General features: G+C 42.8%; 1 protein-coding gene across 1 annotated transcript in view; it reads right to left on the bottom strand.

The window, feature by feature from the left end:
* The window catches only part of LOC131285312 (uncharacterized), a 137,733-nt gene that overhangs the window by 66,433 nt on the left and 50,906 nt on the right, over positions 1-20,394 (bottom strand). The gene's annotated exons all lie outside the window — the stretch shown is intronic.

Below are 20,394 nucleotides of genomic sequence, written 5' to 3'. Positions count from 1 at the left end.
ACCGGAGCGGGAAAGAATGGAAGCGAAATGAGCGCTGATAAAGTTAATCTAATTAACTAAAAAAAAAATATAAAAATCGCCACCCAGCGAACTCCGGCTGCAAGTGACGTTTTCCCCGCTGACGCAAGGAAAGGTGGTCGGTATAGTTAAAAATGGTAGCCAATCTCTGGCTCGCTGACTCTCTTGAGGCAAAGTTTCCTTCACCTTCACCGACATCAAAGCCGACCACACTTTTAAGTTGTGGTCAACCGTTTCATCCAGTGCTGCGAGGAATGGAACCTCGCAAAGCCAGCTAACTTAAGCTTCAGATAAGACCTCGGGAAAACTGCTGCGGAGTGGCGAATGACCTAATACCTAGGATGCGGGAAGGTTAAAAAGTAGTACAATTTAATGAAACCGTTTTACGTGCTCCGGTCACGCTGGGAAAATGGCCGCCGGCCACAGTGGGTGGGAAAGCGAGAATGAAAAGTCGGTGAAGTCTACAATGTGTCAATGAAGGTGGTACTGGCCCATTGACCGACAACAAGCAATCCGTTGTAATCGAGTGCTTCGACCGGTGAGTTTGTGAGTATTGTGCTCGATTTAAAACGTGCTCGAGTGGACGAGTTCCGAACACAATAGGAGCTCTACTAATTACAATGAACTTGAAAATTAATTTCAAAACTTCACCGGGGTGGTTTCGGGGGTGGGAAAAATGTAACGGCGCGTCGTTACATAAAACGGTAGCAAAAATATCCACTTTCCACGAAAGGGAGCGACGGAACGTTTTTCCGGTTCGAAGTACTGCTCCACTGAAGAACAACAAACCGCGGCGCCACTACACAAAAGAACCAGCTGAAAGCCTTCAAAAAGTGTGCACATAAAGCACATACACGCCCGGCGGCGGGCACGCACACAACGCGGTGTGCGGTGATTTATTAGATGATTTTAATTAGAAAACATAATTACATTTTCCCGACTGCACCAGGTTTCTGGGCTGGCGCTTTTTATCACACACTCACCATCCTTCCGGTTGTGTGCCCTGTGTTACTGTTCCTGGTGTTTTTCCTTCTGGGCCGATTCCGGAAAACCCGCGATGGGGGCTTTGCGAAAATCCACCGAGCAGAGCACACAGCAAGCGTCAGCAGCTTGATGCGCGCCGGGAGAGCGTTCGTGCATTGGACACTTATGCACGTTCGTGTGCCCTTTTGGCCGCCTATCCGGAGCCAACCAACCAACCGACCGACCAGCCAGCTAGTGGCCAGTCAGTGAAGGAGGTGGAATGTATAAAATGGATGGTAATAAACAGCACGCTGTTGATGAACAACTCTGGCGCGGGCTTGCTCTCAGCGTATGAATCGCGGGAAGTTGTCTGCTCAATCCTTTCAACGTCACTGCCCGCGGATAATGTGGAAAAAGCTTTACCTATGAAAGGGTTGTGCATGAGTTCAACTCGCCATAATGTTACCGCAAAACATAAGAGTTCTTGATAGTTTGCTTGAAAATAATTAAAGAACACAATTTGAATTTGTTTTTTCATGAGACAATTTTCCCAAAAGCACAAACAAGCTAGGTAAACTAATACACATCTTGGTAGTTCCTGTTTTTTCTCCTTTGTCAAACAAATGCAAGCTATTTTAGAGTTATCAGAAAGTATTAAATCACATATTTAAAATAATTTTTAAACATAACAAATATTCTTGACAAAACATGTTATTCATAACTTTCATTTAAACCATTTTGAAAATAAACTGAAAGAAATTAGAACCTTCCAATTTTTATTAAGTTCATCTATGTTTTACTTGTGTGTGAACTAAAACTAATAAATAATAAATAACGATAATAATAAAAATAATAATAATAATAATAATAATAATAATAATAATAATAGTAATAATAATAAAAATAATAATAATAAAATAATAATAAAACAATAAACATAACAATACTGAAGTTCCGCCATTTTGTAGTTGACAAAGTTATCGTTTAAGTGAAAGAACACACGAGATAAACTACTATCGAGGTATTTAAATATATAAACGAAAGGCAGTATAAATTTTAGTAATTATCCAAGCGGAACGATATAAGATTTGATATTAACGTTGTATAAATTTGTGTCCGAAAATTGAAGGTTTCATCAAAAATACTTTCTGTAAAATTAAGGTTCATAATTTACATTCCAAATTTAATTTAGATTTTATGGAAAATATGCTACCACAAAGTGATAGTTTATTTTTATTACGATGGTCAACGATTCTAAAGAGTTAGTCGAAGATGAAAACGGCATGTCAAAGTTTACACCATCGCCATTCCACAAAACCAAAAGCCAGACATTACGAAGAAAACATCTTAATCCTCACACACACACATACACAAACGCACATAGATAGAGGTTCGTCCCGGTTGGTCGGTTTAATTAAATTCGAGTGTTAATCGCCCATTTCGCCATGACGCGGAACGCGGCTTCCCAATAAACCGGAGCGGAGGGCGCCCGTCAGCGATCGGGTGCTCATTTAAAGTGCAATTAATCATATCAATTGGCGAAAGCGGACACAGAACCCGCGGGACGCATCCTTCCACTGTGTGCGTCCTTACGCACGCCGACTTCAGCCGCGCGCATCCGAGCAACGCAAATTTAATTAGCAATTGATGCCCTTACCGCAAACGCTAATGTTGCCGTCGTCAGCCTAATGTCGTAGGTGGGAAAATGTTGAGGATTGGGTCGTGGAAGTGTGTCCCATTTCGAGTAACGCAAACGGTCGGGGGGGAAGGATTGTGTAGAGTTTGTGACAGCCGGGGAATGGGATTCTTAAAGGAATGTCCTGGCGACCCTACATCCCGATTTAAATCTTCGGAATGACACTGCCAACGCTCGGAGGAAGCGAAATTTATGAGCCAGAACGTGCACACTTCCCGTTTGCCGTCGCCGGCCGGGAAAGCGGGCTTATTACTTTGCGCTTCGAGCCAGCGCGAGCCTGTCATTAACCACCGTCGAACCAAAACCGAAGACGGCTCGTTAATTTCGCTCCGGTCAGTAGCTTTTTCGGCCGGCATCCGGTTCGTCCGGCTGCCGACGTTCATTTCCGGCCTCGCAAAACCGTCGTCCTTAACACGACGACCGGCCGGGTGGCACGGGGTGGGGTTTTAAATTAAATTTTCGCCTGTGGGAAAACCGAGCATCCGTCGCCGAAATCTTTTGCGGGCCCTTTTTGGATGGATTATTTGAAAATATGCGACCGAGTATCCTGTCGATATTGTCCCGACTCGGCGGGAAGAACCCTCCCGAAAGGCTTTAAAACAACTCCTAGGGAAATATTTTCCACCCCCGGGAAGTGCGTCCCCGGGGGTAAGCGTATTCGGGGTGGAGGGATTTTCCAATTTTCCCGTGTACAAATGGGTGCTTGAATTATTTCTCCCAAAAGATAATTCCATTGAATCGGAATCGTAATCCTTAATTCCCTTGCCCATCTGGCCTGGAAAATGGTTCCATCCGGGATCAGCTTCACGGTGTTCTAGAATCACTCAAAAACTCACTGAAAAACCGCACCGATTGACAACTTTAAACCTTCAACAAAGCGCCACCCCATTTCCACCGGCGTGTCCCTTTAGAGGCTTTAATCAACCTCGAAGAACTCGCCTGAGATAAGAAAAGATACTGGTTAACGGTAACGATATCATTCCGCACTTCGTGCCTCCCTCGGCGTGGAATGTGTTTCGCCACACAAACTTCCGTTTTGTTTGTGTTTTGTTTCCTTTTGTTGCGAACACACTTTGGGTCGGGAAAATGGATGGAAGAATTTAGTGCAAGTAAAAAGCTTCCTCTGGCGAACAGTAACAACACCCGAACGGAGACGGGAAACTCCATAAGCATAAACATAAAAATGCATTCCTTCACATCCCCCCCTTAGGACGGCCTCTCCAGCAGCGATTGCCCCTCCGGCTGATTGGGTACTCGGCGTGAGGAAAATTGCCATTTTTCCTGATGAAAATAAGACTTAATGAAAAAGTGGTTGAACGATAAAACCGGAGCGAAAAAACAGTGGAAAGGGCTTTAATGCTGGTGTGTAAGAGAAGGAAAACGAAAGAAAACACAATAAACGATGATACTTAACCCCTTCAAGCGGGGGGAAAAGCGAAATGGGATGATTCGGAAGTTCGAAGTGGGAAGTGGAAAAAGTTCCCGAGCACAACCAAGCACCATTCTTTCGAGCGCAAATGCAGCAGCTCCCTTAGTTCTGGCGAAGAAACGAAGCACTTTGTCCCAAAGCATGTCAAAGGACAAGTCCGCTCTGAACTTGAGTGTGCAGCTTCTTCTCTCTATACGCTTTCCTCACCAAAGTTCGATGCAGTAGTTCTTGGCTTGTAAGTTTTCCACACAAGAAGCACGCGAAGATTTCATGCGAACTTTTGCACTTCGGCCTCGGGTTCTCGCCTTTTGTCTCGCGCAAGAACAAACAGTCAAAGGACATCGGACGCTGGCTGGTGGCGGATCGCAGGCAGATCACTCCTCCCCGACCATTGCTGTACTTGTTGTTGGCAAGTTTTTCCTCAGCTGGTGCGAACTTCCACCGTTGTTTACCAACGAGGGAACAAAAAAGAGCTTGTCTTAACAACTGTATCGTTGCTGGGAGTTGTTTACTATCTTTGTTTCTTCTCATGATGAACGTTCAAAGAACATAATGCTGGCAATTAAAAGTGACCTTTTTTAATTCCGATCCCTCCTTGTATGGGACTTATCAAGTGAGCTTATTTGCTGTGGGCTTGGAGAAGGAAGGAAAATGTTTCAATTTGCACTTCAAGAGGGACTTCGGTGCTTTATCAAAAAGAAGGAAATTCAGCTCCGAATGTCAGAAAACATTTAATTTCCTTTGTGATAAAACGTAAACTTATTGTACACATAAAACGAGCACTATCCTAGTTTTACTGACACGAACCGCGCAACGTATGTTGAGCACCGAAATAGGTGCCACCGCTCTCTTATCAGGACAGACTTTTATAGGTCACACATCCAATCGCAACTATTCCCCCCCGAAAACGTTTGTAGTTAGACACGAAATGAAATAAAATTAATCCAAGCGGCAACAAATGAAAGGAAGGAATAAAAAAGAGCATCGGAACGATAAACCGGGCAAAGCGAACCCACTTTTCCCCGAGATCGAACACACCGGTGTGCAATATTGCAACCCGGGCTTCGGTTATCCGGTTATCAGATCCCGCTGCCTCGTACGCATTTTAATGAAATGGGCTCACTTTTATCGACAGCCGTCCTCTGCGTGCGTGTCGGAGTGATTTTATTCCCTTTTCTCGATTTCATTTGTCCGGGAAATTCGTTCGTGCTGTTTTTTTCTTGTTGTGAGCTTCGCTCTATCCACGTGTGTATTGCTTTTTGTAGCTCACCTTCCACTTGCAATCAATTGTTTAGGGTGGAACCGAGGTATGTTGTTGGGCTCCGGTGTAGTAAAAAGTAGGGAACCGTACCAAACACCGGGCAAGTACGCAATCGATGCGTGGAATTTCCAGCAGGTGCATATAAAATTTGTCGTATGGCGGCATCACAAATGAATGCGCGTCACCTCCCTCGCAAGCGCTGGTTCGTTGAACAGTACAAAGATGGCGGGGGGTTCTGATCGATTTAGCGCTGCTGTTGCATGATTTTTCCACTCGTCGCCCGGAACACGCAACATATCGAGCGGGAATTGAAGTGCTCGGTAACGGGAACGAGCACTTAACTAAAAACAAAGAGCACCAATTCTCAGCCCAACTCCCGGGAGCCTGTTTTTTTCGGGGCCGTTTGGAATCTATAAATCAAAAAATATTTTATTCATACAGGATTTGAGAATTATGTGATTTTTATGCGCACCAAAGCTCACTCAACCGGAACGAATCGGAGACGTGGCGCACGTACAGTAAATATGTGCGAACGTCACTTGCTGCTGCCTTTCAGTGTCACCGCTTTGCCAATGATTTTCCTGCTGGACTTAAACATGAACCATTTGCCCGATGCAGCTGAAAGGATCTGTCGTGAATATTTCCAAACAAAGGGAGGGCTTGTTTTTGATTGAATTCGGAAGCTTTTCCTTAATAATTAATTTAAGCTTGATTAATTAAACAAATAAAATCAAATGCGTTTTTTGTTCGGAAGACAACAAAAACGCAAATAATAATATATCATTTTTGAAAACAATACAGCTTTTGATGCTTATATTAAACACTGGCATACAATGCTTTCTGTCAGGTCTTTTTTAAAACGCTGCCACTACGTCATTTTCTTAGTACATTTGTTTAACACGTTGACTGCCAAGTGTTTTAAGCACACTTTTTAGCACACTTGTTTTTTTTATTAAATTTCTTTATATAATGTATAAAACCGACAGTTTTCTGAGGCTAAGCACAGTCTTAGCTTCCCAAAGTATTTGTTTTTAATATTGCTATAATTTTTATGTTGCATTTTCATTTACTTATGGGACAAAAAATTTTAGAACTATTTAAATTGTTATAAATTGTATTGTTAATTTAATCCTTTTGGCATTTTTGGTTTTTCGATTCATTAATTTGAATATTAGTGTAAATAATTAAGAAAACCAAAGTTAAAAACAAAAATTATATCGTATGGTCTCCCAAATTTGGTTTCTGCATAAATTTTCGAACTTATTACGGTACGAATAATGAATACTACTTACGGTACGCCTGAATAATGTTGGTACTATATTTTGTCTTGTGAATTGCGAAGAAATTTTTCTTATGAATTAAAATGATTTTATAATCTCTCTGGGGACTTACCAAGCATCAATACTTTATCAAAGTGTTTCTAAACAGATAAAAAATAATTTTGAGTATGGCAATAAGTATTTGGAAGAATTGTTCAAATGAAGATAGCAAGCAATTCTTAAACAAAGATCTTGAACAATTTCTTGCTATAGATATTGAAATTTGGTTCTGTCTCTTATGTTAAAAACTGGTTTAACACTCAAAACAATTTATGGCTTTTATGTAAGTTGCCATTTTTTAAACATTTTTCAACTATCACACCTAATTGAAGCTTAGGCAAATCATGTTTTTGGCTAGCTTAAGGTTCGCTTACAGACTATTACCATTCAACCATCTGCCAGGGTACATTGTAAGCAGCGGGTTGACAATCGGCTTGTGGACGAATTTGCAGACGGAAAAACGACTCGTCAGACGCATACACACAGACAGTGAAACACAAATTGTCCTCACATATCCAACCGAAAACCCCGTCCAAGAGTGGGAGGATAAGTAGTCTGGTTGAACATCGTTCAGCAATTTATTTCCACCCGTTGTTGCGTTTACTCCCTCCGTCGGAGAATTATCCCCAGCCAGGGAAATTCCTTCCACGTTGGAGCACCGGATGAACGCCATTCGGGAGGGGTGGTTGAGGATGGAACCGACCAAACCGGAGACAAAATGGCAAATGATTCCGAATGTTTAGAGCATTGTTCTCGTGGGTTGTTCTCGGGCTGGTGTTACCGAAACCCCACGCAACGTTGTCGCTATTCCCCGAGACTTTTCCGCCCATCCCGGACGGTCTTCACCATTTGTTGCCGGAAAAGCGTCGGGAAAATAATGATAAGTATCAGTGTGAACGATCGGCAACGGTTGCCGTACCCGGGGAACCTCCCACCGGGGGATGTCTCGCCGAAAACCTAAGGCCGTCTGTATTCTGCCAGCTTTTCGCCCGAATCGTATCTCCAAGCGACGCCCATCAAGACGGCCCGGTGAAGACGTATACGATTCGATGTCATTGTCATTTGCTTCCTTTCGCGTTTGGCCGTGAACGGGCGGAGGACAAATCTCGGCAAGCAGACACGAGAAGACGCTCAACTTCCACTGCCCGCTCCCGCCAGCCCGGGGTTTTCCACCGATCAAGCAAGCAATATAATCAGCTCTCGACTTCCACCTTCACGGTTCCCTGCGATGCGGCCACGTGTGTATCGATTTTCGCAATGCCACGATGTTCCCCCACCGAGAAGGCCGTTCCCGTTCATCAAACTTGAAGCCATCATTATATCCGTGGGGGGGAAACTGCACGAATGGCTGCATGCTGCACGCGCCAACAATGCCCGCATGCACTTAGGCGTGAAGGAGCATAAAGATGAAGAAGAATCATGAGCACCACGGTGAAAAACATAACCTTAAAAGCCTCACCCTGTGGATGGTGCAAGTTCTGCCGACAGCGGGATGATGGTGGTAATGCAAAATACTTCTTCCAGTCTGCCGAGTTTGAAGAACGGCAGTTTCGGGTAGGAAAATCGGGCAGCGTAAAATATCATTTTCCTCGCAATGGCGCGCGAGATGGGAAAAGAATGAAAATCTCCGATTAGAAACCCGAAGGGAGAATGGAAGGAAATTGTGCATCACCGAGCGACGTTGGCTAACAGAATGTTGTTAGATTTGTTTAATTTAACTTTAAATACATTTGGAATAATAATTCACACTAGGTTATTTTTCGAAGAGTTTAACGGAATATAAAAACGGATTTGGAAGTTAATAACATTGGTGTTGAAAAATTACTGAAAACAAACAAAAATAAAATACAAAAGTAAAAACAGGAAAATCGAAAACATGACAAGGCAATCTAAACTAAATCTAACTAATAGTCTAAATCAAACTAATATTAATAAATGAAGAAATAAAGCTCGAAAATCACCTAAAAAAAAATATTTATTCGTGATTTATAAGATTCAGAGAATAGCAACAAAAAACATGACTCCACTAATAAGCGATAACGATTGAAGATCAATAACATAAGACAACCTCAAACGAACTCCCGAACTGCTAATAAAATCGTGTTAAAATGACAAACTTTGACGAATCCCAACCTTGGTGGTGAATAAAATAAAATAATTTATGAACCTTCGCTCGCCTCACGATGGAAGCGTGATGTTTTCCCGTGGCATCAACCACAAGAGCCTTTACCCAAAGGCAACCGAAAACACGTGGGTAGCTGACGAAAACAACACATGATACAGCACATGGACCGGCCTCGTGTGTGCCGATGTCCATCGTGTGGTGGATGTAACAAATTGAGAAATAAATTAAATTGATTGCTCCACGCGTCCGACGATCGATGCTCGAATGTGATATGTCGTTGCATGCATGTGTGTGTGTGGGTGTTTTCTCATATCAACCAAAAGGGCCCGAAGGCGTGCTGAGAAGTCGCATTGCAGCATATTGAGGATGGTCCATAAAAATCCAGCACGCAGCCTAAAGGAATGCCCAAAAGCGGACCATCAATGGGGTCCGGGCTGTCCGGGAAAATTCCGGAAAAGTAAACGAGGGGGTTTCCTTCTTCACCACCCACCAACCATTCCTTTATCTCAAACACCCAATGCTCCACCAAACCAAACCAGCGTCAGAGTTGTCGTTCAGGGAAGGAAATGTAAAATTGAAATAAAGTGAAACGTGTTGAAAACATAATTATCACCATAATGGTTTTCATGTAAGTCGCCCCGTCTTCAAACCCAGCCTTGTCGTGGAGCCTTGAGGCCTATATGTTTCCCGGGGGGTGAGCGTTTAATTCGTGACCATAAACCGGAGTGAAAGTGCGTACTGCTTGCGGTTCCGTCCGAGTTTTCCTCTCCGCGACAGAAAATCGGATGGTAGTGAAGGCAACGGCGGGGGAATGAAAATCGTTTTTGTTCGTGGTTGATGTGGTGACACGCGAAAGACAAAATGTTGTCAGACCCGCAGCAGACGGTGGCGCCGGATTTTTGGGTGAAATTAATGTCTTTCGCTCGCGTTTGCGTGCGCCTGTGGAGATTGTAGCGACGTGTTCGAAAGAAAAGGACGTGCCGGAAAATGTTTGTTTTAATGAGCTGGGGATTAGTCGATTCGAAGGAATGTACTGGCGTTCCATTGTAGGTTTTACCATCGTTAGAGAGGAATTGGATATGATTCCCATCTCGATTACTGAGGATCGTAACTATTGAATGGAGAAATTAATGAGGGTCGATTTTACTGACTTCAGTCTTTTACTCGAGTGTTAAATAATACGTTAAGCAATTCTTTGGGGTGTGGTTAAGTACTTGTATTCTTTCACATTGAATACATGTTTCCATTGCCAAATACATTTCTTTTTAATAAATAATGTTTATTTCTTAAACGAACCCAATTTTTAAAACCAGCTGAATCAACTTTCGTGATAGAAAATTTAAACACATACTCAAAATGTTGAATTTCAAAGAGTAATAAAAGAATAAAAATAAAATAAAATAAAATAAAATAAGGTCAAATAATGAACGCTAATATACCCTGGTACAAAAAGGATATTGACAGGTATGTTTATTAAAAATAGTGCATAAAATCAAGCTGACTTCATTTGAAGAAAACTAATGTAGGCATGTTTATTTTTAAATGTAAACAAAATATAGCAATGCCCACTGATCCTTTTTCTGATTATAATAATGTCATCAGAGGACCACAAATGCGGCTTCTGGTAGTTTAAATTGCTTTACAAATCAACAATTGACCACATCTAATGCAAGGAAATTCAATTTTCAACCCTCACCAGTTTGTTTGATCGTTCAACTGTTGAAGGAAGCTCGTTGTCGTAACTTTTTTTTAAACATCCAAAACCAAATACACGAAAATCCTTTCTTTTTCCGACACCAAAAAAACAGCATTTTTCGGTTTCCAATATCTTTCCCATTTGACTGACTGCGCAGGAAATGGTTTTCCTTTTCGCAAGGAAACTACTCCCCGTCGCATGATAAATCTTTTCGATTTAACGGCTTTCAGTGGAGGTTTTTCTTCGTCCCAACGACACTGAAAATCTTAAACCAGTTCAAGAGACGGGAACTCGGCTGAAGAAGCCAACCTTCCTGCGGAGGGTGAAAAGGCGAAAAACAAACACTTCACGACACCCTTCACCTAGTTTATTTTTCACCAAACCCTTCCGCAGGCGACACAAATAACAAGGAACTGGGAAAGGAAATGCCACCCGGAGATTATTTGTAGTCAACAGTGGAGTCTTTCTTTTTTTTCTCTTCCGTGTTTGTTTGGTTGGACAAAAAATTGAATGAGACCTAACCGGGAAAATGTCCCAGATATCAATACTAATCCGTAGCCCATACATTATCAGCGCACCAGCAGCCACGCCAGACTCCGGCGGACGGCATGAAGTGTGTCGCCCAAATCGACCAAATCCCCGCCGCTTGACGGAATCGTGATAAATACACACACTTGTAGGGGTTTTTATACGCCGCCCGGAAATTCCGTGAAAATCGATAGGCCACAAGCCGATTTTATTTGCTCGTTGTTGTTTTGTTCGAGTCCCGAGCAAGCGAGCGAAAATCTTGACTCCTTTCTACGGTTTCCGCTGAAAGGCGACAAGCGAAATGGAATGAGAAAAACCCCCTTTGTCACCGTTAAAGTAAGGGTTTTTTCCAGTTGCTCTCCATCCTTACGACATTCCTTTGTGAGCGGATGTTTGTTTGAAAGATCGATCTGTATTCCTTAAATCTTTTATTTTCCACAACTCTGTTGCTCCAGCAGCAGTTTTATGGTTTCCACAACAATCCTTTTCCATAGCTCCAAACACCGAGGCCGGGTTGATCAAAAAGTCGGAAATCTGAACCGGTTGTTTGGGTTTTCCCGGGTTGCACTGCTGGCTGCAAATTGTTGCTGTTTAATCTCTTATAAATATTTATACGGGATGATAATAACGACTAACCACACGACACACGGTCGATCGACCTCGTCTGGGTTGGAAAACCCTTCTCGGAAGGCGAAAAACAATGAACCGAAGCATGTCTGTAGCGGAAGTTTGCGCGGGAAAGTTGAGATGATTTGTACTGTCATAAATTTGTTTGCATTTAGGCCATTAAAAACGTTACGATCCATTTGATAACACACAAAATGTACGTAAATTTATATTCGACTAACAAAGATTTTTGTTTCTACAAACGAAAGAAAACTGCGGCTTCGCTTTTCATTGGGGCTCTTGGAAAGATATCTTTATATGAAACAGATTTTTTAAAGATCAAAAAAACTCGTGTCTATAATAAGAACTATCCTTCAAAATGAACCGTTAATATAGCCGTTCCAAGTCCCGCGTGACAGGTTTTCAACTCTTTCCGTTTTCGTTCACAAGTGCATTTCCCGAGCATTTTCTGACGGACGAGTAAGTCCCGGAACGTGACGCGAAAGGGCGATGAGGCGATATGCACTTTAGGAAATTAAACAAACACACAAAAGGCGCGAGCATTCTCCCAACCGCTCCATTCTTTTCCAACACCTTTTTCCATCGTTTGTTCGATTCCAACGTGATCGAGCACGTGTTTGAGTGAGAAGAGAGAAAAAAAATCCCATACCGTGGATGCGTGCTGTTCGTGGAATAATCCAAACGTCACGAGAAACTCACCCACCCGCTCCTATTTGGGACTATTTCCAAAAATGGTTCGAAAAGAGTTTTGCTTCGATTCGATTTCTTCGGGCTGGAAAACATCAGAAAATTTGGGGAAAGAAGCCCCCGATTCGGAGAACATGCAAACCAGACAGTCTTAACATGATTCACATTATGTCAATCTTCATTGCTGGAGGAGGGAAGGAGGGTTGCGATAGCCGAAAAGCCTGACGTTGAGTTTCCCATTCTTACGGGCTTACGAGTCAAACGTACAAGCCGGCAACGCCTTCGAGATATTTTTTTCCTACGTTCCGTGCCACCCCCGGCTGGCCGACGTTTATTGAATTTAACGTTCAAACCCCCCAGAAAACTGTCGTGTTCTTTCCACTTTTTTCACTCTTTAAATCACGACACAACCCGTTATTCTAGTCCTAAAACGGGAAGGAGAACATTTTCCAAACCCGTCTTGTTACCAATCGTCATTTCAATTACCAAACCACCGTTTCGTTAGCCACCGAGCGGGGGAAATGGACATGTTCCGAATTCGAGAGCTGTCATAAGTAGCCCCGACTCCGTTGGGCTGTGATTTACACGATTATTGAGGATAATGGATGAGCTGGTAATACTGTCACGTCTCCCGAAATGGTTGTACGGCCGGAGTTTAACGTTTACATGCACTGCATCGAGCAAATGAGTGATAGACATGAGAATGCACTTCTAGTAGTGGAAGAAACATGCATCCGATTAGCGTGGGAATGGTTGTAAATGGCACAGAATGTAAGTAGATGTTGATGTACAAGATATTTCTGGAAGTAAGCAACAATACAACATGAGGAATTCAACAAGCTCCCTTTATGGCTAATGAACTATCGCTTTTCAATCACATCATTACATTGTAATCATAGATGTACTATGCCTGCAAAGAAATGTATCCCTCGTGTAGAATTGCAACCATTCAATATAAAAGAAAAATTTTCCTCCGACAACAATAGCTCATCTTGCATAAGCAACGGGTTTTTTGCTCCTTCCCGGAAGGACCCTCAACGGACTGCTTCTCCAATCATTTTATTTCCCCATTACAATGGCAAGAAACCAACAATGAGCATCATCCGACAGAAGAAGCAACGCACCAACATCATCCCCGAGAGAGAGAAAGGGAGGCAAGTTGCAGCAACCGCATTCGCTTGATTAACGTTGAATACCCGTTACCGCCGAAGTAGCAACTTGACTGCGTACGGATGAATGTTTCCCAAACCCGGCTTTTAATTAAACTATTTCTCCCCCGCCACTTTCAATACCAACCGGGGAAAAGTTCTTCCCGGGGCGTACGGAAGAAAATCGAACAAATCACGAACAAAGACAAATGATCCTTCGCAAGCGCCATTCTTATCGATGCACATCCTCTCGCAACCTGCCGGGTTGGGAAAACTTTTCAGTCTGTAGTTTTTATTGTTCACTTGGTTACGCCTTGCCCGGGGTGAGTTGGTTGGCTTTTGTTTTTTCGTTCTTATATTATTTTTCTCCTATCCTGCACGCTGTCATTTGGTGACATTACCATTGTAATTCCTTGGTTCTTGCAGTTGAACCCCGTTCGCCTTGCGGGATTTTCTCCTTCGTTTACCCGACTTTCCGATTCGCTGATCGAACGCAATGATTAAACTGAAAACAATGGTTTCGGTTCGGGCAGCGCGCGTCGAACGAACGTCGATCGACTCGGCAAATATTGCCTCCGAACATAATGACAACATCTGCTTCGGTAGAGTGTCTATAACCGGACAAACTTTATCCTTTGGAACAGGCGAAGTTTGTGGTCGTGTTGAGTTTTGAGATTATTTTAATTAGAATCAAACCTTTAGCATGAGATATCATGTCGAAACAAATAGATTATTAAAACTTGTTTTAAGCACCAAATGTGTAAATGCAAGAAATGTTTTGTGAAATGTTACAGAAAAAAATGTGCAAAATGTTTTTACAAAATTTCGATCCAAAAAAATGTACTGAGATTATTTTAATTAGAATCAAACCTATAGCATGAGATATCTTTTCGAAACAAAAAGATTACTAAGACTTGTCTCAATCACCAAATACAAGAAATGTTTTGTGAAATGTTTCCGAAAAGAAATGTGAACATGTAAAAAAAAAGTCAATACAGGAAAATGTACTGAGATTATTTTAATTAGATTCAAACCTTTAGCATGAGATATCTTGTCGAAACAAATAGATTATTAAAACTTGTTTTAAACACTGAATGTGTAAATGTAGGAAATGTTTTGTGAAATGTTTCGGAAAAAAATGTGAAGAATGTTTTTAAAAAAATGTCAATCCCAAAAAATGTACTGAGAGCTTCCAAGTTCTCATAGAAACATGAAGAAATCGTTGACCGTAAATAATTCTTACTGCTCTTCATACCTTTTTGTTTTAAAACTGCCCAACACTCATTCACACAAGAAACCAGTTCAAGTAGTTAGAAATGGAGTATGATACTGAAGTGCAACATCGTTACTCAATGTCGAAACAGAAGCACCGATTCGATCCGTTTCGAGACTTCATTGCATTCCACGCAATTGTCGGACATACCGACGAACAGATACGATACGCCACGATGGCCACCCACAGCAGGAGCTGTACGGAAAAATGAAAGTGCCTGCCTTGACACCATAAATCATCGTTTGCAAGTGGAAGATAATGGACGCATCGGTATAGTCCTTAGAGACTGCAAGTCTGCACAAAACGGGTGACCGGGGTGCAATAAACTGAACAACTCGTAATTGACCGATAACGCTGACGTCTGATGCAAGGAAATGATTCATATCAAGAGAAAGGCAAAAAAGTGGTTAGCAGAATGGAAAAGAAATGGAAGCAATCAATCAGACAGAATCCAGAATCGGAACGATGGCTGCAGCTTTTGATGTTTACTTCTTCATTCTTCAAATTGAAGAGATTTTTAATTTACATTCCAGTAACTTCTTTTACGATCCCACAAGCCAATCGTCGTGACGTCGAGATCCAATCATTTCATTTTACAGACCGCAATACAGTTCCCAGTTCGTCACCGTAAACCGTCACCAAACAAACAACAGACGCACCTGGAACGATACAAAAGAGAAAAAAGTAAACCCGAAATTAGAATCTAACCGTCGGATCGATCTTATGAGAAAATTTAATGTCTACTTTTTAATGGCCATCAAAGCGGGTAGCATGAAAACAAACTTATTTTACGACCCAAACTGCCTAATCTTGGCGTTACAAGGCGCAACAGATCGCAGCGGGGCGAAACGATTAACGGTTTGCCGGGGGGGCACAACTGTAGCCAACTGTTTTCCCTGTGAGGTAGCCAACTTGTTTTTTTTGTCCGAAACTTCTCCCAGCAACCTTCCAACCTTTAATCATGATTACTGTTTTCTCCAAATAAATCCTCACCGAAGAAGTGGATGGAAAAGGGAAAATGGGTTTGTTTGCAGTGAAGATGGGCGTGGAGGGATCATAAAATTTTCCTCCATACCATATCGTAGCTCATTATCATATTTATTATATCGCTTTTAAATTAACATCACCACAAAACAGGCTATAAAATGCATGGTATGGAAAATTCACAATACGTAAGGACGTGGAAGAGCTTTCCACGGTGGAAAAAAAGCATGGTGTATTTTCCTCAGTAGAAAAAGCTATTCATTCAGGAGACATTCGATGAAAATTTAATTATTTTATGGAACATGTAATTTGTTTTCGAAAAACAAATAACTGTACAAAGAAAATCAGTTAAAAGGAAAAACAATTTTTTGACAAATTTACAAGCTCTATTTTAAAGCTCCTTTAGCCTTATCCACCCGAAAAAATAACAGCTGCTTCCGCGAAACGCACGTGACGCTGTGGTCAATAGCCGAACGCGAATGTGGTGACACTTTTGTCACCGATTTCAAAGCCACCGAAGAGAACGTGGCACACACTGTCAATGATTAATGTTGAGCCTCGGGCAGCCAAAAAAGGACTCTTCCCCGATGAAGGTGTCAAACTCAGGAGGCAAACATCAAACCGGCATTTTGTTTTTCGCCTGATGCTAAGAAGGCCAATAGTATGCAAGTGAGAATCATACACACGTACACATGAGTGAAAACATATTTATTTAGTGGACGCAAAGTGAAACGAGTGATGGATAAACAATAGACCTTTGGTCGGCGAAAATAAAAAGTTTAAAAAATAGCCACAAAAACCACCAACCAACAACGCACACCGGACCTGCCATTCACGAGGTCCGAGGGCGATAAAAGACAAATTTAAAAGCTCGAGAGCTTTCGCCGGGAAAACCGTTGCCATAAAGCAGCGGAACAAAAAAGAGCATCCTTCAGGAGAAACGGAAACGAGAGAAGAAAAAAACAAATGGCGCCTGCGAAACAATGGCAAAACAATAAACTCACCACCGTGCGGTGGTGGTGAGTCTGGGCCATATTTTTGGGGGCCCTTCACGTGAGCGTGCGTGCGTTTGTGTGAGGCGCCGATATGGCAGGTTCATATCTGTCAACCGCAGAAAATAAAAATTAATCAACGGAATTGAACTGTCACCAAGGATGTGCGTGCGATGCGGGGGGATTCGGGATTCTGGGCGGATGACAGCACGGACAGCACGTGTCCGCGTGCGAAAGAGAAAGGGGAAGCGCGAGTGATTGCATGTGCCTGCCGATGCGTAACGTGCACCGCATGGCCCGGACAGGGACCCCTGCGGAGGTTGGATGGCTTTTCGGTTGGCTTGATCCAAAACGGCGAGCGACCGGGGTTTTTCGGTCGGTGGAAAGCCGCCGGAAACACGACCGTGGGTTCGGGGAGATATCGAACCGATATCAAAACGGTTCCAGCAAACCGTGTCAGAGTGCTCCGTTTCCTGACAGCGACGGCCTGGCCTACGATAACGGGCGCGGGCAACCGTGTCCACCTTCGGCGGCGCTGCAGATTGAAATGCAAAGTCATCGATTATTTAATATTTATTTATGAAATTGAAAATTAGTATGCATATCGCTCAGTCTTTATTTATGAATGGCGTAATGAATAATGAAATATGGCTAGTAAGCACCAATCGCCGTCAGCTCTTTCATTCAGAACGGACCGGAGGGAGAGGAGGGAAAGACTGCAGCGGGTTGGCTAAACTACCAACCCAACTGGGCATGCACTCGAATGTTTCGTCCTTGGAATCCTCGATGCAGTTCGGGAAATTCTGGACGGACCTGACGGACGTGCCACAGTGTTTTGTTGCTGCAGAGCATTCGAATGCACGGCGTCATCTGCGGCGTCAAGCACACAAATGTCCAGTACGAGGTGACAACGGAAAATGGGAGCCGACGCGAGCAGAATTTAATCGACCAACTCTGCAACGGGAATGGTTTTAATTCATGAGCACAATGCGCTAGAAGGGAGTCGTTCCGCTTATGTGGAACTTATTTGTCCTGGTTCTATTATTGTAATACTTATAACTTAGGGGTAATATTCTTTAATATACATTAAAGTTACGGAATTAGGTACTAAAGTAAATTCGGATACAAAGTATTTTAATCATTCGCCATTTGTTATCCTGCGGTTACTTAAAATGGCGGAATTAAGTTTACCTAAAGTTGGATACATTCCGGCACATGAAATGTGTCACAAATGGAGTTGTGTAAATCAGATTCAGATTCATGATTCTGAAGGATTCTTGATGTTTTAGAACTTGACTCATGAATCTATATATGAGAGATTCATGAATCCTAAGCATTCATCAACTCTTGTTTTTTTTGTCGCCAGTGAAAGAATCATGTGTTGATTATATACTGTACTTTCAATCCTCTTTATTCCACTTTCGGAAATAGACTAAAGGCTACAGACTAACGAGACTAACAGACTACAGACGACCGACAGGTACACTAACAATATACCTTGCTGCATCTTCCTTACAGTCTATCTTGTCATGAATCTTTGCAGATTCGAATCTTCCCAAAATCTTTCGAAGCCTTAATGAATCTTCAAGAATCTTTCATGGATCTGTCACGAATCTCCCCGATTCTTTCATAGCCGTGGACAATGCGACCAAAAAAAAAGGGTGTCCTTCCCCATTTTTAACTCGTGACTTTTCATCAGTTGGTGTGTCTTCAGGATTCATGAATCTTTTATAAGGCAGAGATTCATAATCTGAATCAAATTTACACAATTCTACATCATTTAGATTCGTGAAACATCCATAACACATTCAAGAAGATTCATGGAGGTCTCGAAAGATTCATAAACGTTTCAAGATTCGATTCCTACAAGATTCATGAAAACATCTGAATGAATCTTAGGTGAAAGATTTATATGAATGAACCCCGCCAAAAGAATCATAAATCACAGCACTAATCAAACAACTGCACGTTTCAGTTGCAATTTTATAATTTCATTCCTCTTCGACTACCAAAGGTCGTTTATCAACTTCCCAATAAGCATCCTTTTTTTCCGCACTCATTGCGAATCTTCATTTATCCCTAAACTGTTTTACAACTTCCCGCTGATTGCGGTTTTCCGCTCGGATTCATTAGCATTCCTGTTTCGCTAAAAGAATCACACGAAAAACCCGACGGTCGAAATACGGCATGTTTTATGTTTTGATTTGATGTGTCCTTTTTTCGGGCATTTCCTTCCCCAGTTTTCCTGGGTTGGGGCCCGGACGAAAAAAAAACGGTCCCATGATAAATGATACACATTTCCCGCGTACAAACATCCGACTCGGGCGTAACATCTGCGTTCGATTTGGTCTAATTAAAATTCTAAGCCACCGAGCGCGCGTACCGTTCGGTCTGGGACCATCATCAAACGGAGGGAGTTTTATTTTCCTTCGCCGACGGATGGTGGAATGGTTGGTGGAGACACAAACACACACAGTGGACCGAGTGGTACGTGGAAAAAAAGCCGTATAAATCATAAACGAGCCATGAAAGTACAAGTGGCTTGATGTTTCGCATCTTTCCGAGCGATGTTTTTGGTTCCATTCGGACGCAGAATTCCCAGACTCCCGGGCGGAAGATGATGACAGCGTAAAGGATCAGGCAAACCGCCATCAGTCAGACTGCTCGGACGGACTGCTGTCCAACCCGAGGTGTATCCTTAGTCCACGAGGGTACAACACTGCGCTCCCTACCTTTGGCAAGATTTTTGACAATTTCTCCTTGTTCCGTGTTCGTTTCCAAGCTCGCGTTTCCTGAACGGACAGCATCTCGTACCATTGCGGAACTGTTGGAGAATTAAGTTTTATCTTTGTTTATTCATTGCGCCTCCCGTTTCCGGTACCGTTTGTCGAACCAGCTCGGAGAGGATTTTTTCGGCTGGCCTCGCCTTATGTCTGGCTCTTCCTTTCACCACAACAATCCGTCGGCGGAAAGGTCGGCGCGGTGGAAAAATGGTAACTAACTGAGGAAACGAGTCTAATAATAACCCAACCTTAAGCCACCCTCGTCACCGGTTACGGTGTGGAGTCGAGGGAGCGAATGAAGAATATCGTGCCCACCAAACAAGAACAAAAACGTCCCGGAACTCGGAATGAAGCTGCGGTATGAAATGAGTGAAATCGAAATCATCGTACCAAATGTCGTCAACGATGAGAAAGACAAATTTTGAACCCCAGCCAGAGTACAATCGTCTTCCAAAGCCGTATCCGGGCGTGCCGGGAAGGTTCCGGAACACGTAACTGGGAGTGGAAAACTCACTCACTCACACACGTACACACTTCTGTTGGTGTTTTTCCGTGGCGTTCGAGGGCTTGCAGCTAGCTTGGGTTTGGGGATTTTTCTTTTTTACCCCGGACAAGTTCATGGCAGGGAAGATATGGTTGCTGTCCTTGTGATTGCGACGCCGATAGACGTAAAATATTGAGGGGTAGCTTTTTGTTTCCATCTTTCATTCCACGTTCGCCCCATGGATGCCCTTTTCTCGGTCTCTAGCTTCTAGACCTAACCATGACAGTGACAGTACGGTTGCGCAGTTTTATGAAGCCGTCATTTGGGGCTGCCAGAACTCCGACGGTGCTGCTTTTTCGACCAGCACATCCCAGCACTTTA

This window comes from Anopheles ziemanni, chromosome 3 (assembly GCF_943734765.1).
Source record: "Anopheles ziemanni chromosome 3, idAnoZiCoDA_A2_x.2, whole genome shotgun sequence".
Classification (NCBI taxonomy): Eukaryota; Metazoa; Arthropoda; class Insecta; order Diptera; family Culicidae; genus Anopheles; species Anopheles ziemanni.
The sequence above is the reverse complement of the archived record's forward strand: the minus strand, read 5'-3'. Positions and strand labels throughout refer to the sequence as shown.